The sequence below is a fragment of the Gavialis gangeticus genome, unplaced genomic scaffold (genome assembly GCF_001723915.1).
Source record: "Gavialis gangeticus isolate Ggan-Ray unplaced genomic scaffold, GavGan_comp1, whole genome shotgun sequence".
In the NCBI taxonomy this organism is placed as follows: Eukaryota; Metazoa; Chordata; order Crocodylia; family Gavialidae; genus Gavialis; species Gavialis gangeticus.
The window spans coordinates 65,415,152-65,422,994 of record NW_017728993.1 but is presented as its reverse complement, the minus strand read 5'-3'; the positions used below and the strand labels follow the sequence as shown (position 1 = coordinate 65,422,994).

Sequence of the window (7,843 nt, the reverse complement as noted above, 5' to 3'; positions counted from 1 at the left end):
GGATATGAGTGTTCAAATTCAGCAGGTGACACATAACATGGAATATATGAATATGAGAAGCCTGAAGTGCTTGAAGTGATTTTATAACATAACATGTTTTGTTAATATTCTGAACTTTCCTGAATGCAAGTCACATTCTCAAAGGTGAAACAGCACTTATTATGGGACTAGATATTTCAAAGCACTGCTAATGAGCTTGAGATTGTAATTGAGACCTACCAAACTCATCTTCTCAAAAGGCTGTCACACAACCATTTAGAGGAAACCACTTTTAAGCCTTTCTGAGCTGGGCTGAATTCAGACTGAGGGGGAAAAAAAAAAAAAAACAATCTCCCACATCAAAAATTCATCATCCGCCTTTGCACACTCAGCAGTGCCAACTGCAAGGTCCATGGAAGGAGAACTATATACCACTCCAGAGAAGAAATGGCTCTCCACCTTCATCCCCCTCCGCATCAGCATGAAGCCACGGCTGCAGGGCTTCACATAGAAGTTTGCTCTGTTTCTGTCCTGCTGGCTACACAGGGCACACTAGTCACTGAGGCTTCTCACATAATTTAAACCAGGGGTTGTCAACCAGGTGTACGTGTACCCCCGGGGGTACTTGAGAAAGCCCTAGGGGGTATGTGTGGGTGGGCAGGGATGGAGCGCCATCACGCACCATCCCATGCTGCTGCACAGGTGCAGGAGGCAGGGGAAGCTCATACACGCTCCGCATTTGGCCATGTGTCACCCTCCGCTACCGGCTGCCAGGGGTACACTGCTCCAAAAAGGCTGAAAACCCCTGACTTAAACCAAAACTTTATGGTGTTGTTGAGGTTTATTTGCCAATCAGCTTGTTAAATGAACTGCGCACAGAATGCCACATGTGGAGCTGTTCAAATATTGGCAGCAACGGCCAGCTGAGAGGTGTGACAACAGTGAACACTGATCCATACGTTTCAAGCCAAATGTGCATCGTTCTCTTGCATTATCCACCTAGTTTGTTTCATCTTCTTTAACTTTGACACAGGCCTTCTTCTGCTTCCTATGGAGTCTTATTTCCTTCTCTACCCCACCCACCTTATTTCCAGGCAAGGGATCACAACAGCTTCCACAGCACATGGGGCAGGTCACTCCGCAGCATCAGCAGTCAAACAATGACGTCATAGCAAGGCTGCCTAAACTGATGCTGAAGGGCTTTCCAGTTTGCTCAGATTTTTACCCAAACCTTTTGAGCCTAGGAAGTTTTGAAGAACGTTTTCCTTTGTGAGATCCCTACTGCTTCCACCTTTGGACCAAGCACGAACCCTATGGGAAAGGGACTTCTTTGTATTACTACAACGGTTCCACTTTGGTCACACTCCTGTTGTCTTTCAAGTCTACAGAATCTTACTGTTGACTTCAACAGGAGCACAGGAGGATATCAAATTCATGGCAGAACCAGCACACATCTTCAGTAGGGGCTGGGAGTCCCATAAAACACCCAATCCATAAAGCACCCAATCTGACACCTAGATGTTTATCTGGGATATTTTTTCCTGAAAATCCTGGTTACTCTCGGCCCTTCCAGGGCTATAGAGATGGAAGCATTTAGGACCCAACAAATCTGAAAGAGACTTAAAATCTTGTGACAGTCAGATGTATTGATCTGTTGCCACAGGGTCCATTTGTTTAGAAAATAATTATACCTTAAGGCTGCTGCTAAGATTTTGCATTGGGGGAGCAATTTGGATGAAGCTGGGGTACATGCAGCATTTTGATACCTGTTGGGGATGGAAGTGAATGTCCTGTGAAGCATGGGAGAGCAATATTAATATCATAGGTGCTTTGAAAGTGGCAAGGAATGCTGGAAACTTTCTCCTACGTTCTTTCCATGCTTTAAAAATGTCGGGTGTGGTTGCCTGATGCAACATGAACTGTCACTACACAACATTTGTTTGCATTTTTATATTTATGTAGGAACACACCCAAGCTGTTTCAATTAAGATCAGATTTTGTAACAGACAGAACTCAAGGCCCAACCTATAGGACATCAGCTGTCTGAGGCTGTGATTTAAAATATGCAGATTTATAACGCCAATGTTAAGTTTAGCTTTGCTTAACCACAGCTCCCAAAACAATTGGTTTCAGAAAGCAGGGCTGGAAAACTACCTGCACTCTGTCTCTGCAGGTAACCTACAATGGTCCCTAGTCAACTATGCCATTTTACAGGACCCTTTGCTGCTAGCCAGCTCTGCTCCTGTACTAGGAAGATACAGTTCGACCTGCTTTGTTTATGGATACAAAACAGATTAATCCCTGCCAACAAGGCAGATCTACACAAGCTACAAGAGAGTAAACTGAATTCTTTCCTGGTTCCTAGCTTGTGGCTTGGCTGATAAACTGAGTGCCCATTCAGAAAGTGTTACTCCTGGTGACATCCTATATATCAGATAGAAAACAAAGCTGCACGTTATGTTCCCCAAACAGAGGCTGTTCCTGTGCTAAGAACAAGGAGATCCTTGCATTACCTTGTAAACAAAGTAAGGTGGAGCCACACACCTCAAACTGTCATCACTTGGGACAAAGGTGGTTATTCAGTGGTTAAAGTACCTGCCTGGGATCCTGGAAATCTGGGTGCATTTCCCTATCTAGTTTTGCTTCCTGCATGACCCTGGACAAGCCACTTACTGGGGCAGACAATCCTACCTGACAGATTGAATACATTAAGGACGAGGAGCAATGTAGATAGATGGACAGCATGCTGATGTCAAAGGGTGTTTTAGGAATATGAAGACCTAAATCAGGTGTGATGTCACTTTCCAAATAAGATCAGCAATTAAACAAAACCAAACGAAACCAAGAAATCAGGCCTTTCCAACAGCACAAAGATCAACACCCAAACCTGCTAACCCTGACTGGTAAAATGCTGCTGAGCACTTAGTCCAGAAATACTCAATATTCCAGTCACTGAGACATTCACAAGAGCTGCATGTTGGCAGGAGGCATGTTTCACATTTGAAAGGGGGAAAAATGAGAATAATATTAGAGAGAGAGATTTATGGGTGGGAAATGACACATTACCACCATATTTTATCCTCATTTAAATGAGAGATGTGTGAAGGGCCAGGTAACACACAGGTTGCAGAGACATGCAGGCCAACACATTTGGTTCCAAAACACCCAACTCGAGCACCACCCTTAGGCCCTGCTTCATTTTTTACTCACAGGAAACAGAGAGGGAGGTTGCACTGAAAACCTGCCAATAAAGATGTTGTTTGTTTGTTTTAAATAAAGCAAACGTGCCACACAGCCTTGAAGTGTTGATGCAGGGAACTCGTGTTCACCTCGGTGCCAGGAGAAATGGTCTTTGTTAAATAAAGCAGACAGAAAGGGTGGCCCTGTAGTCACAGCACTGGGCTACCCCTCAGGAGATCTGGGTTCAACTCCTCGCTCTCTGATGTAGTCTCCCAGTGCAACCTCTGTCAAGCCAAAGTTGTGCCTCAGTTTTCCTTCTGCTACAATGGGATCTAATACTGCTTCTGCTCATTTGGACTGTAAGCTCCTGGGGACACGGTTTGCCTCCTCTTCTTGCAAGTCTATGCAGAACTTAAAGCAACGAGATCTCCGGACAAAACAGCAAGAGAGATTTCTTCCTAGTTGCTAAAAGCATGAGAAAGGTTTTTTTTTTACTATTTCTTTATTAATAAACATCTCTAGCCCTCTATGTATATAGGTACCAGTCTCAGTGGAAATAGAAAATATCCCTGACATGGGCAAGGCTTTGTAACTGTCTCCAAGCAGGGCTAACAGCAAGGAGAGCCTTAATGCATACCACATCCCCACAGTCACTGACAGCACCCTCCCTCCACCCCCTACCACCCCATCAAGGGAACACATTCAGCCGTGTCTAAGAGACTCTGTGCTAAGAAGGCCTACGGACACAGGAGTCTTATGTACACTAGGGTCTCTAAGATGACTACCCTCGCAACCTGCCTCTGCACATATCAGCAAGAGCAAGATTTTTTTGTTTTGTTTTGGTTTTTTGAGTCTTTTTGTTTTTTGTTGGTTTTTTTACAACCTCCCTCGGTGTGGAAAGGGGTTGGTGTTCTGCCCTTTGTAAAAAATAATAATAATACAAATTGGGAACTACCTCAGAACACTGAAAGGCTTAAGGATTTAGGCCTCAGTCCTGTAACTAGGTGGGCATGAGCAAACCCCTAAGCTATAGTGCAGGGTCCCTTTCCCTGGAGCAGAGGATCTGCACCATCTTCTGCCTGTGAGAGTTCAGTTACAAGACTGGGATCGTATCTTACAAATGCACAGGGAGGTGAGGATAATGTAGCTTGACCAGGGTAACGCATCAAATCTGGGGTGAAAATTTGGTTCCCATTCTTCTCTTCTAACACCAACCTAGCTCCAGATGGATATTTTACTTCAGATTTACCTGTTTTAATGAGGGCACCCCCTTCTTCAGTGCCTCTTGGAGGAGAAAAGCTGTGCACTATTTTTTGGACTGTAGATACACATTTGCAAATAGCTTTTTGTGGCAACTGTCCTCAATCTAACCCACGTACACAAGGCCATTGCCGGCTTGTGCTGTCCATCAGGAACCAGGCCTGAGGATGTTAAAAAAGCCTCTCAGCTCAGCACTGTTCAGTTCCCAGTCACCAGAAATGGCACAGGACATAAGTGAGGCACCTCTCCAAAATCATTGCAAAAGCCAAGTCCAAAAGCAGCTCCAACACAGCAGGAGCCTCTCTCTCGTTCTAAGATTTCCATTGATTTTTTTTTCACTGTTATTTAAAAAAAGATGAATTAATCAACTCCTGTACGAGTCACCTGATCATTTCAGCGGGTGGTGGTGGGAGAAACAGGAACCCGGGTAAACACTGTTTTGGATTCTGAGTGCATACCAAGTATCTGACAGGCAAACTGGTCCTTCATTGGCACTTGTGCAACTAAAATACTAGCTAAATTGTTTCCTCTAGATTTTGCTTTCCAAGCTGAATTTCTTTAAAGTCCTAACATGCCATAACCCAGTTGTTCGAAGCTTTATGTCAAAAGTGGCTGTTGAAAGGAAGGAACCTGAAGATGTGTAACCTTAGGCTATGCTCACATGGGTACAATGCTAAGGAGGATTCTCAGTATTAGGAAGGGAGATGCCCAAGGAAAGTCAAAGAACTCCTGCTGGCAATTCAAGAAGTGGTGCTATTTTCCCCAAGACAGTGAAGGAGGGGAAACCTGGGGGACTAAGCTGCTATCTTCTAGCTGAGATATAAAGCCAAACCCATCTCCACTGGAAGTCAGTAAAGATCACAAGGCCTCTTTCACAAGAGCTGGCATGTTAATCCAGGTGTCCTGCCTGCATCCCAACTCCACATTCTCCTTCCCTAATATACTTCCTCCTGCACTGAATAGAGCTCTCTTCATTTCTTATGTTAAGCTGCCTTACTGCTAGAATTAAATGTCATCCAACACTTCCCTAGTGCCTGGTAAGGTACAGCATTTTTACAAACCACCACCAGAGCTCACTCGACTCACAACTACAATTCTGCTGCATTATGCGGTGAACCCTCTTTGGCCAAGGTACACTTCTTTTGTCATGTTGGTGTGGCATTGACAAACCAGAGGTATAGCTCTGAGACTCTGGGTGTGGCAGAGACAAAAGGAGACACAGAACAAGCAGAGTGAGCAAGAGAGATACCAAGAGTCTCTCAATTCAGGTCTTGTCCTGTCTCTATGGATCAGCACTTTAGTGTAGCACACAGAGTGTATGTGCATGGGCTGGGGTTTCAGCAGGTTAGGCAAAGCCAAAAACATTTACCTCCTGGAACACTTTTTTTGGAAAACATCAAGATTCAAAAGTAACAAGTTACTTGAACAAAGACAGAACTAAACTCTGGTTCTGAGAAGCCCGGAGGACTTTGGCTCCATCAACTAGCATCTACCATGTACATGCAGCCCACAAAATCTGGGTTATTCTCACCACCATGAGGCCAAGGTTTGGCCCAGGCTGCAGTTAGAAGGTACCCGAGTACAAAAGGGCCTGGCACAGAAGGCTGCTGTAAAGGTTGGCTAGTGTTTGACAGCAAACAGATTCTGCATGTACACTGGTTAGGGTCCGTTTTTGAAACCTCCCTCTGCAATGCCTGGAAAGCAGCGTGTCCAAGACTGACTACCACACTCCCCAGTGACTGCCATGAGAACGAATACCTCCCTCCTACCAAGAAAGGGATGGAGCTGCAGTCTTGGACCAGTCAGGGAGCCAAAATTATATTCCCCTTCCTTTGATATGACAAGCATACTTAGGAAACAAGAGTCCCAAGGAAGACTCTTCAGCCTCGTTCTACCACGTGTGCCTTACATCTTTGCTTTTTTGTTTTACATTGCTAAAAACCCTCCCATTTCTCCTTTAAAGAAATGCTACAAATCCTTGAAAACTAAAACAAACTCAGCTTTCAATCAGGGAGGATAGTCAGGGAAACGTTTAAAGCAAGAAGAACTCCCTCCCTCCCAACCACCCCCCAACCATTACCATCTACCCCTCATTAAGGGGAATATTTTCACACACACCCCTGCCCGTCAGCCTGTCCCGTGATGTTTGATCCCTGTCTGTCACTGAGTGATGAGGACAAAGGGTGAGGAGTCAGGAAAAGGTCTGAGCCACTTTGTTCGTCGTCTGGATACGAACTTTGGATGAACTCCGTTGGGAAAGAGAAAAGCAGCATGGAGTGGAACGCACCATGCATAGCTCTCTCTTCACTCCTCCAAAAAAAGCCTTGAACAACGGAAAGGGGGAGGGAGGAGAGAGGAACATTCCCCCCATCCCCTGGGCGGCAACAGGCCTCAAGAGCTCCCTGCTCCGAGGAGACAGAGGGATATTCAACGTGCCTTCCCAGGAGGCACGTTCAATAAAGCAGGATGCCAATGCAGCCTTTTCTCAAACAAATCTGTTAGCAGCGGGCCAGGGGCCAGCCACAAGGGCTTGCTTTTTAAAGCAACCAAATGGGAATTCCTAATAAAAGTTGCTGTGGAGTTTGTAAAAGGAATATGGGGCTTGCTGACGGTGGCAAAAGGAACATCACACACACACAGAAACTGCCTCCTCTGAAAACGTGTGAAGATGAAAGGATCAGAGGCAATCTTGTCAGACAGATATGCTGCTTAGGCCAAGCCAGCCTTGGGGGAGCAGACTGCAACTTTTTCATCTCATTAGGGAGCACAGCTAATCTAAGCCTCACCTCCAAATCCTGGGGAAGAACACAGAAAAAGCCTGGAAAATGCAAGGTGGCCACCACAGGCAATGCACACAATATAATGGACGCTGCTTCCCTCTTGTCCATCAACTGCCCAATGCTGGTCTTGGGGTTTGGAAAACCCACAGCAATGGAGGTTCCCTCGTTAATTTTTATAAAGGCAAAGCCAAGACAATTTGTGGCTGGAGTGTCCCTTGGTTATGCATTGCCTTACACACGTTAATTAATAGCTCCCTACTGGGCTGCTGAGGATAGCAGCAAGGCCACCACAAACTCCCTCCCAGCTGACTCCTTTGCCAAGCAACTAATGCAGCCTCTAGACACAAAGGGCCCTGAGTGTATGTGCCACTCAGCAGCAAGAGAAGCAGGCGCACATGTTGGACGGACTCTGCACAGGGTCGAGAGCAGTAGGGGCGTTATGATTACACGTGCTCCAGGAGTTGGGGGGAAAGGGGCACACTTTACTTAGAGCAGCTTAAGATAAAGTGCCCCCGTTGCCATTTTGAAGCCCAGGGACACCGATACACAAGACATAGGAGGCTGCTGGGGCGCGGTAATTACCAGGCTTCAGCAGACTCAACTGAGTCTCCCCCAGTGCACTGAAGTTACAGCATGTTGGAGCC

General features: G+C 45.8%; 1 protein-coding gene across 4 annotated transcripts in view; it reads right to left on the bottom strand.

Annotated features, from left to right (window-relative positions):
• The window catches only part of PBX1 (PBX homeobox 1), a 349,199-nt gene that overhangs the window by 304,781 nt on the left and 36,575 nt on the right, over positions 1–7,843 (bottom strand). The gene's annotated exons all lie outside the window — the stretch shown is intronic.